This window comes from Bombus terrestris, chromosome 3 (assembly GCF_910591885.1).
Source record: "Bombus terrestris chromosome 3, iyBomTerr1.2, whole genome shotgun sequence".
Lineage (NCBI taxonomy): Eukaryota > Metazoa > Arthropoda > Insecta > Hymenoptera > Apidae > Bombus > Bombus terrestris.
The window spans coordinates 15,142,140-15,151,672 of NC_063271.1; the positions used below are offsets into that span (position 1 = coordinate 15,142,140).

Consider the following 9,533-nt stretch of genomic DNA (forward strand, 5'->3'; position numbering starts at 1 on the left):
TGCTGCCATCCAAGAAATGAGTACTTCATCCAATCGGCCACGTTACATCAACTTTGCGCTTTCTAATGTTTATACCTTTCCAAAATTGTTACCCGCTATTTTTGCCTTATTATCGTAGTCATAAAATTGGACAAGGTGCAGGAAAGCCTCTTGTCAGAAGAACCAATCTGCAGTTAAACGTTAAACGCTCTGAGCCAGGCTGGTCTGACTTGGTATTTAAAATGTGCAATTACTGCGTACGAAGGTAATTGTTAGAACGCAAGAGAATTATTATAAAAGAATCGTATAACTTTAGAACATGTCACGGTGAAAACAAAAACTTGGTTTGTACATACGTACGTATATACGTTGAGATAAAAATTGGTGTTTGTATGCGAGTAGCATTTTTATGGAAATTTTGCCGGATCAGACGTACAACTCGATGTTGCAGCAATGTCAGATATGAAATTTTTCTATCTTTTACCCTCTACGACCAGGTGACATACGACCATAAGTTATAACCAAGATTAAAAAAGCTGCAGTATAAGAATTAGTACCGTTCTTCTACGGATCGAGTGTCAGTAATATTAATAAAACTCGACAATGATCAAAAGTAACCAAAATAACAATCCAAAATGTCTCTTTATCGACAATGGTTATCAGCGTCGCAAAAAAATTCTGTTGTTAACAATAGCTATCGGCAACTAAAAGAATTCCATTATTGATAATCGTTGTTAGTAACAAAAAAATTAATGGTTATTTAAAATCAGAATATCAAAAAATCAATACTCTTTAATCCTTTGATTTTCTGAAATATTTCTTTAAGGTTTAATCATTGTCTTCCATTTAAATAAAAAATACTTTCTTCTCAATGACCTTTCTCATAAAATTTCTACGAATAGCTGTTATTTTTGGTTCCTGTACATTGCCGTGGTGTTGAAAGCATTTGGATTTCACGTACATACCATAACGGTATACGTTCCCCACTTTCCCCACGCGATCGTATACTCTAAGCACAAGCGAATGCACACCTTCGAGGATGATGGATGACACTGCATCTGTGTTCAGATACAACCCGATCGCTTCTATGTACCAATACATTTCCAAAACGTAGCATACATTTTATTTTATATATAGATAAGTCATACAGATATTTATGACAAGATAGCTTAATAAAAAAGATTAACTTTTTAATATGAAAGTGGCTTGCAGAAAACAAATATTTTAATTCTTTATTTTAGTATCTAATATTTTAATGGAATATCTTGATAGAGTTAGGTGATAGGGTTTTATAACTGTAAACACTTTCTATATGGTATACTTGTAAAATAACTTCATTTATCTACATTCCTAAAATATTACTTGGTATCAGAGAGATAGTAGAAATTCTTTTGATTCGATCTCCTATTTTTCTTACGCGATAACATCTTCGATACAACACGATGTAATCTTTTTAGATCGGCCAAAGTAGACTTAGATCACGCTGTAAGATCTTACTTGTAGTCTGACTTTGGTTGGCAGCCGGTGATTATCCGTGAAGTGGAAAGGGGCTGATAGATGGGGGTGCTTCCCGTCGATATGCTCTACCACACGCTACTACTTTATCATCCCTCGGCACCCGACCGTCCATCATTCGCAATCACTTCCTTGCGCATTTACTCTCCGTGAGGTGAGGCGATCAATTCAAATTTCGTTTCGCTGCACATCTTCCAAGTTGCAACCATTTTCAATTTTCTGAAAGCTCCTTGACAATCAGAATCACGTAACATTCTTATTGAAATCTGACAATAATTATTGAAGTTTAGATTTACAATATTTAAATGAGACGTACGTTTGCAAAGTATACATACAATTTTGAAAATAATGTTTACAAGATTGATAAAACTGTCTTATTTATAATCTACGGAAAGATTTGATTGTTATAATGATTTATGTAAACAAACTATTTTTGGATAACTAATGCAAATAAAGTAGATCATAGTCAGAGTGGAATATAGAAATCTGACGAATAATTTAATAAACGAATGACGAATAAATCTAAGAAATTTTTGAGGTTTAGATTTGTTTTCGTTAAAAAAGGATGCAGAGTGTAGCAGTGTAGCAGTAGTTATAAATATATATATATATATATATATATATTTTGTAGTAGTCTACCTATGAAATGATATAAATGTTTTAAATCAATACGTACATTTTATTAGCATATGAAGAAACTTAGAACATATATACGTTACATTGTCTGTATTTCAACTTTTATCTTATGTATTTTTGAAACTTTGAATATATAAATACTTATTTATAATATTTAGTTCAGTAGTTTCATCATTAAATTTTGTAGATGGTGTTCTTAACTAAAATATGCTAAGACAAATGAAATTCATTTACATCAGATTGTGCCGTTGATAAATTCTGACTGCATTGGTGACGTCTCTGTGGGAAATTATGTATATCGCTGCGAACTGGCACATTAATTAACTCGGATCATTTTCTATGCTATTATTTCCGCTATTTAAGACTTCTGACACGTAAAGTGTTGTTTCAGAAATATATGCGATGTAACTTTTACGTTTGATACCTCTATAGATTTATTTACTGCATAGTTTTGTTTAAGTATCTTCTTTATATAAGAAAGTTAAGAATAGATTAAACATTAATTAAAACACTATTAAGACTTACAAAAAAGTATTTATATTGCAGCTTACATAAGTATCTTTTCTCTGATATATTTCAATCATTACAGATAACATGATGCAGTAATAACATTAAAATGGAGCTAATTGAGTAAGAGAAACGTATTGCGATAATTCACTTAAGGTAAATATATAAGTATTTTATTAATAATTTATTTTAATTCTTTAGCATATGCAATAAAGTCGCAAAGATGAAAACATATCCGTGTATATTTCAATTCTCCATGGAATATAATTTTATTATTAGTTGCTAAATTATATAAATACTTTCTTTGAATAATATGCGGTTAAAGACATATTACTTAATAATTATATAGATATTAGCGTCAAAGATTAAGAGAAAAAAGCAACATGTTAAATATTAACATATGTTAAATAATAAAATATAATAATTAAATAATAATATAATAATAAATAAAATATAATAATTATCTTACGTTGAATTATTGTAATTGATAATTATTTTATATTTCGTAAACAATGTAATCAGTTGTAATTAATTTTTATACAAATAAACAAGTATGGATTAAAATTTGCTATGTAATGTGCTATGTTATGAAAGTAATAAAATATCAATTACTTATCAATAGTAGCATATGTTAACAGCAAATTATATTATTGTTAACAGTAATGAATATACATATATATAAATGTAATCAATGTTTTACTCCTTCTTTAAAGAAACCTCAATTTGTTGGTTCCGAGAAATGATTAAATGATAATTTGAAATCTTTCAACAAACCTGATTCGTCAAGCTTTTGTAAAAGGTAATACCATTCTTCGACAAACCAAGCACCATTTATCTCACAGTTTCTTGTCTTCTTTCTACTCCATTTACCGTTACGTCCGGAACATTAATTTCCTCTTATAGCCGCGAAGAGTCGTGTTTATCATTAGTTCCCCGCCACTTAGTCCTGGAAAATATACATATATAAGGCTTCTTCTGACAGCAGGTTATACCTATATCGTAAGTGTAAAGCCTACATGGTACATAATAATTTTGAGCCTGGAAACCAAATGATCGAAAAAAGCGCGCAGCTGCTTGCCATAATTTCATCGAGTAAAGTATCTTCAAACGTTGCAATAACTGTCAAGAGGGGACATGGTGGAAAGCCTGATATAAGAGGTATAGGAGGGTACGTCTGTTTCGATTTGTCTTGAAAATCTCTTGTTTTCATAAAAAAAGTGTATAAGTAATTACCGATTTTTCAGTTACAATTAATTTGATTTTTATTTCTACTACGTATTATAGTAATTGCAAATGGTAAATGCAAGGCTTTAAAGTATTATGATTTGTAATATTCCTGAAGATATATAAAATATACTTATATTGTCATAAACTTATGATCAAACGGTGATTTATATATATAAATGTTTTGTTTGCATGTTATTATAGTATACCACTTCAAATTGTTAAATTGTTGTAAATCTTATGGTTGCTAAGGATGACAATTTATTATGCTACATGCTACATATTTCTAGTCTTCGCTATACTTCCTGTCAGATTTTCTTTCCCTTTTCAACTTAGTTGATACGTGACCTCGTGGTGTATTAACGGTACTAAATAAATTCCACGATATAATCTACGGCAAGCCAAAGTTAATAACCCAGAGAGTTTACGATGAAGTACATCGTTAGCTTAATTTTATTCGCTGTAAGTAACGATGCGTGACTGGCTGATGGTTAGAGTTAGAAACGAGAATGTATTTAGTTGACATAGAAGTATCCAGACACATAATAGAATTTATTTCCTCCTTTGTCTTATTTAATACCGATGGTGAGCGCCAATTAATTTAAAAATAACGAGGAATAATGTAATGCAATATGTTAGCAGTTTTGTGCGTGACCTGTTGAAACTCCTTGCGTTGACTAAAATTTTTAATTTTACGTTTTATTATTATCCTGTGTTCAATTTTACTTGCGACTACTTTCAAATGTTACAGTCATGTAAATATCTTTCGCAACATAGTTTTTGGAAGAAAATGAAATTCAATTACTATGGCAAATTATGTCTCAGCACACTTCCTGTACATTAATTAACGGAAAATGTTCAAATTCATGGTTCTTCTTCTACAATTAGTCTAATTGTTTCAAATTATACAGGGTGTCACAGGAATCGTATAATTGGTAATAGGGTGATTCTACGTGAAGAAATAAGTCAAAAATATGGAATATAATTTTTCGCTTTCGACAAAATCGAGTTTGTAGTCAAATAAACTTAAACTTGGCTAATTCTGGATTGAACAGAAATAAATAATAGACAGGAATGTAGAATTTGTGAGATGTTGTGTATTTGATAAAAGTAAATTTGAGAACTTATCGTGTCTGCATACCAGGACAGTTCTCAATCGAAATGTGTAAGCTTTATTTTCTTATAAATGAAGCCCTAAACAGGGAAATTTTTCAAACTCGATTTTCTCGAAAATGAAACGAGATGTGAAAAAATTTTATTCTATATTCTGAACTTGTTTTTTTCACGTAGGACCATGTCTGTTAAGACACCTTGCATGTGTTACGTGTATTTTTATTTCACGATGAAATCGTGACTCTAGTCTTCAAATATGATTTAAATATATAGTATTCAGAAGCGCGTACTTCCTAATGAAAGTAGTAAATATTGTATATCTACAACGATATGAATTATCATTGAATAATGAAAGTATGCTGCATCGCATCCGTTTGAATGGTTGAAACGATGCGTACGGTTGCCATGAAGGAAGACAGCTGGTAATCCCTTGGAATAAACGTAGTAGCCGATAGCTGGATATGCCGCAACACTTTTCGTCCGCGTGGAAGATATTTTCGTGGTGCTCTAACGATGTGTCACGAGATCTACGAGGCTGTTTGTCGGTGAGCACAAAAATAGGCCTCACTCTGCACTCACTTCATCACTCGAACGAGCCGCGATAGCAGCAATGCGCCTCCCCTTCTTCTTGTCGTTAGACAGAACGGATGCCCGACGACTGGTTGGCTGAAAATGTTGGCGACGTCGTGCATGCCATTAGCCCGGCGTCGCGACGTTACCGTCGGATTAACCTCAGCCGAGGGTTACGCACGTGAACTTTGCGATTTCATCGAAGCTATGCGTTTTCAAAATTTTATGGTATCTTGGCGTCGCGTCATTAGGTTCTCGCTATTTGACTACAGAGATGTTTCTCGTGGATAGATACGTCTGCGTATTTTATTTACTGAACATTTACGCGTCATGGTTAATGGAAATTTACTTCGCTGTTGCAAATCTATTGACGAAATGCTAATTCTGACGGAAGTAGAACACAGTAAAGTTCTACGGCTAACTGATTCATAGCTACAATTGATGTCAAGATTTTTTTATATGTATACATATATTATCATGTTTAGAATTTATACTTAATTTTCGTTTATTATTGAATTCGTATAAAGCTCCGAAATATTACATACGTATTATAATAAATAACGAGGTAAAAGAATAACCATTTATTTTATTACATGTCTATCTAGTAGCAAAGAATTTCTGTAGGACGCTATACGAGTACGTTATTCGAACCGGTAGAATCGTTTTACATTGGTGATATTTGTTAAATCGTATGTATAAATGTCGTAATTATTCAATCTTTTGAGTCACAGCTTGGAACGATGATAAATGTCACTGGATGCCGAATAAGCGAACCAGCGACGAAGATCTAGCGCTAACTATATTCACCTTGTCAAGTCATTCTGACTTAGTAAACACCACGACAAGTAATGCCCAAGATTTTACGGTGACTTGACTTACGACAGAAGCGGCTGTTTATCACGGTGTCAGAGTGACGCTCGTGCCGTTCAAGACGATAAAACGAATGAGCTATGCGAGGAACACTCTGAGAAATGGTGTGCCGCTTTCGAGGACCTTTTGTTGCGACACTGATTTTAAATTAGAATTTATAGGGTGCCTGAAAACGTTTCGACGAGGCCACTGTATTTACTTGGAGAATCCGTTTATCAAGATAATCTCTTAGCTCTCTGCTTTCGTCAACCAAACGATATGTATAATGCTTTTCGGTATATTGTAAAGACACATTATTACCTTTTTTATCAAATAGATAATAGGGATAATCGTTCCAGAACAACAGAGACAACGGAAATGTTAATGTGATCAATGTTAATATGTATTTTATAGCAGTTAAACTCTGCAGAATGTCAAATATTAATATGTTTCGAGGTATGTTCGATGCAAAATGTGAATTCCGTGATGTATTCATTTTATCGATTACGTTTTATCGTTTTTGATAGATAATTTCTGCAAACGAACTATTCTCTGTTAGATATAAATAAATATTAATTCAATTATTCAACGCGTTTTCCAGAATTTTGCTATTCCCTTCTTTCGAAACACGCGTTCCGCTAATTCAGCGCGAACTGCGAATAGAATTTACAGAGCCGTTGCGTTGAAGCTTTATTTTTGTCCACGCATATCACTCGACGATAACACAACGATCGAAACAACTGGCAGCCGTTTGGCAGCGATTTGGGTCGTGAAAATTTCAATCATGCTACACATTAGGGGCATTCAAATCATCCAGATCAGTCGTCGACGTGTTTTAAGCCGCGCATCAATCTGTTCGGTTCAATCGAGGTGCGTCGCGATGAAAAGACGAATGCTTACGCGGATAGGTGCTTTGGCGATCCGCCAACCTATGATCACTACGTTTATTCCGGCCAACTGGTTTGTGCAACGCATCGTATCGAGGATCCGCTTTAGTCGCAGCTAGCATACGTCTCCCGCTTTTATTCTCAAACGGTTTCAGGTTTATATGTATCGTATAAAAGCTGGTTGCGTCTCAAACGAATCGTTTCTAACAAAGCGCATTTCGCATTATACCCATCGATTTGATTTGTACTAGCACGATCAGTGAAAATCCGATCGCTTCCTTTCGTCTGTATTTAATTTTGCAGTCCAGCGTATTACGTGTCGATGAACATTGGGAAAGTAATATATTTCGCAAATAAATAGGAGAAAGTAAATAAATGTATACCATCGATTCGGAGAAATACAGACACAATTTCAAAAAGTTATTACCTAGGAGTGGAAAAAAACTAATTTCATTTAGGTATATTTATAATTAAATAACAGAAAGAGAAATGTTTGATGACACTCAGAGCAAAACAGTTATTATCATATTTTAGTTATTTTTGCGTTGTATTAATCGCACAGAAATATCGTGATTAAAATAATTATAATAGAGATTAATATAATAAATAATTATTATAATACTATAATTAATGTATTACCAAATTGATACAAATATAAAAATGTGCCACATTTTTACAATTACGTAATTGTTATATTAGAAAGATTCAGTAGGTATTTCGATTTCAGAGACAATTAATGCACATAATTCAAAATTGACAACCTTGTAGTTGTGCTATTATTCTTTCGGCCCGCGATGTGTATTGTACATTGTATATGAAAGATAATTATTACAAAGCACAACGTTTAATACTCTGTAAAACAATATTTAGCTGTGCGGAGAAAACAGTGAATGTACAAATAGAGCTTCCGAAAATCCGTATCACTTATTTTATAAATAATTAAAACAATATGAGAGGAATTTGAATGTTGAAAAACTGACGGATTTGTCTTCCTTTGAATATCGGCAAAGTAATTTCAAGCTATCTTTTGTTACCACGTAATTCTACTGGTCATGGTGAAATATGAGATGAAATTTGTAGGACGTATTAATGTAAACGACCTAAATATGACAGTTAACTGTTTATAGGACACAATAAATAATGGTCATTTGTTAACGCGACAACATGAACATTATATGCAAGGATCGATGTTCAGTTAGCTTAGCGTTCATTTCTCTCCATTAATCACATTCATGAAATCCAAGTGTGCCTATGTAATGGCCTATTAATAGGATATAATAGCCATTACGTTCGCTGACATGCCACTTATTGTCGGCGACTGAGTAATGCATTGATGTGGAATGTAGAATCAAACAGTTCGAAGTATCACTTTCGTATATTATTGATAAAAAATGCGCTATTACGAAGTTATGAATAATACAGTAGGAATGTATGCAGGTCATTAACAATTAAATTAAATTAAAAATGAACTGACACACTCTATACTTTCCGACTGCAGCAAGATACCGGGAAATATTCACAAAAAGGAGCAACCTCCGATTCCGATAATTTTTTTTGATATGGTCAAGGTCATTACTATGAATAGTGTTGTGAAGGTTTTGGTTGAGGGTTGTTTATTAAAGTTATCACCAAAAAAGTTTTATGGTAAAATTATTTTAATACCTACTAACTAAAGAAACATACTAAACATACATACACACACATACCACATACGAAGTACAAACCCGACTTTGCAATCTCCTCGTGGTGCACATGTTTGTATTATTCCAATACCCACGGCTCACTATTCATTTAAAATGGCGCCAAAAAATCATACATTAACTTTTGAAAGGTCGTTGTAAAATAGAAACTTTCCTTTAAAAGGTCATCTTTATACGAATTCCAAAAATAATTTTTTAAACGCCGTAGAATTGTTTGAATTTGTAAAACTTGAAAAGAGGGAGAGTAACTTCAGTTTACTACTTCGTATTGCACCAGAAAAGGATCTTTAGAAAAATTAAGTTGAAAGGTGTTAAACTAGAGGCTCCATCATTTGAAATGAACTTAAGTAGAAAGTCGTACGATTTTTTTTCACGAAGTTACAGCAGTTTAAATATGGACGATTTTTCGGTCAAAATTTAGTACTCCTTTAATTTTATGATGTAATATATAAACTGCTTATCCCCTGACAAATTCAGACAAATGAAATTCTACTATATTATGATATCAAAGAATGTAAATGTAAGCAAGTATACCAGTATGTATATACTTTGC

At 32.8% G+C, this 9,533-nt stretch overlaps 1 long non-coding RNA gene across 2 annotated transcripts; it reads right to left on the reverse strand.

Annotated features, from left to right (window-relative positions):
• Positions 1-1,297: 1,297 nt before the first annotated feature.
• LOC125384802 lies at positions 1,298-5,704 on the reverse strand. Of its 2 annotated transcripts, none has more exons than XR_007223589.1 (3): positions 5,373-5,704; positions 3,412-3,583; positions 1,298-1,723 (listed from the first exon to the last, which is right to left on the reverse strand). It is a non-coding gene; the product is annotated as an uncharacterized LOC125384802 (long non-coding RNA). The 2 variants fall into 2 exon arrangements; XR_007223590.1 differs by having other exon boundaries at positions 1,298-1,713; positions 5,373-5,702.
• Between the last annotated feature and the right edge of the window lie 3,829 nt (positions 5,705-9,533).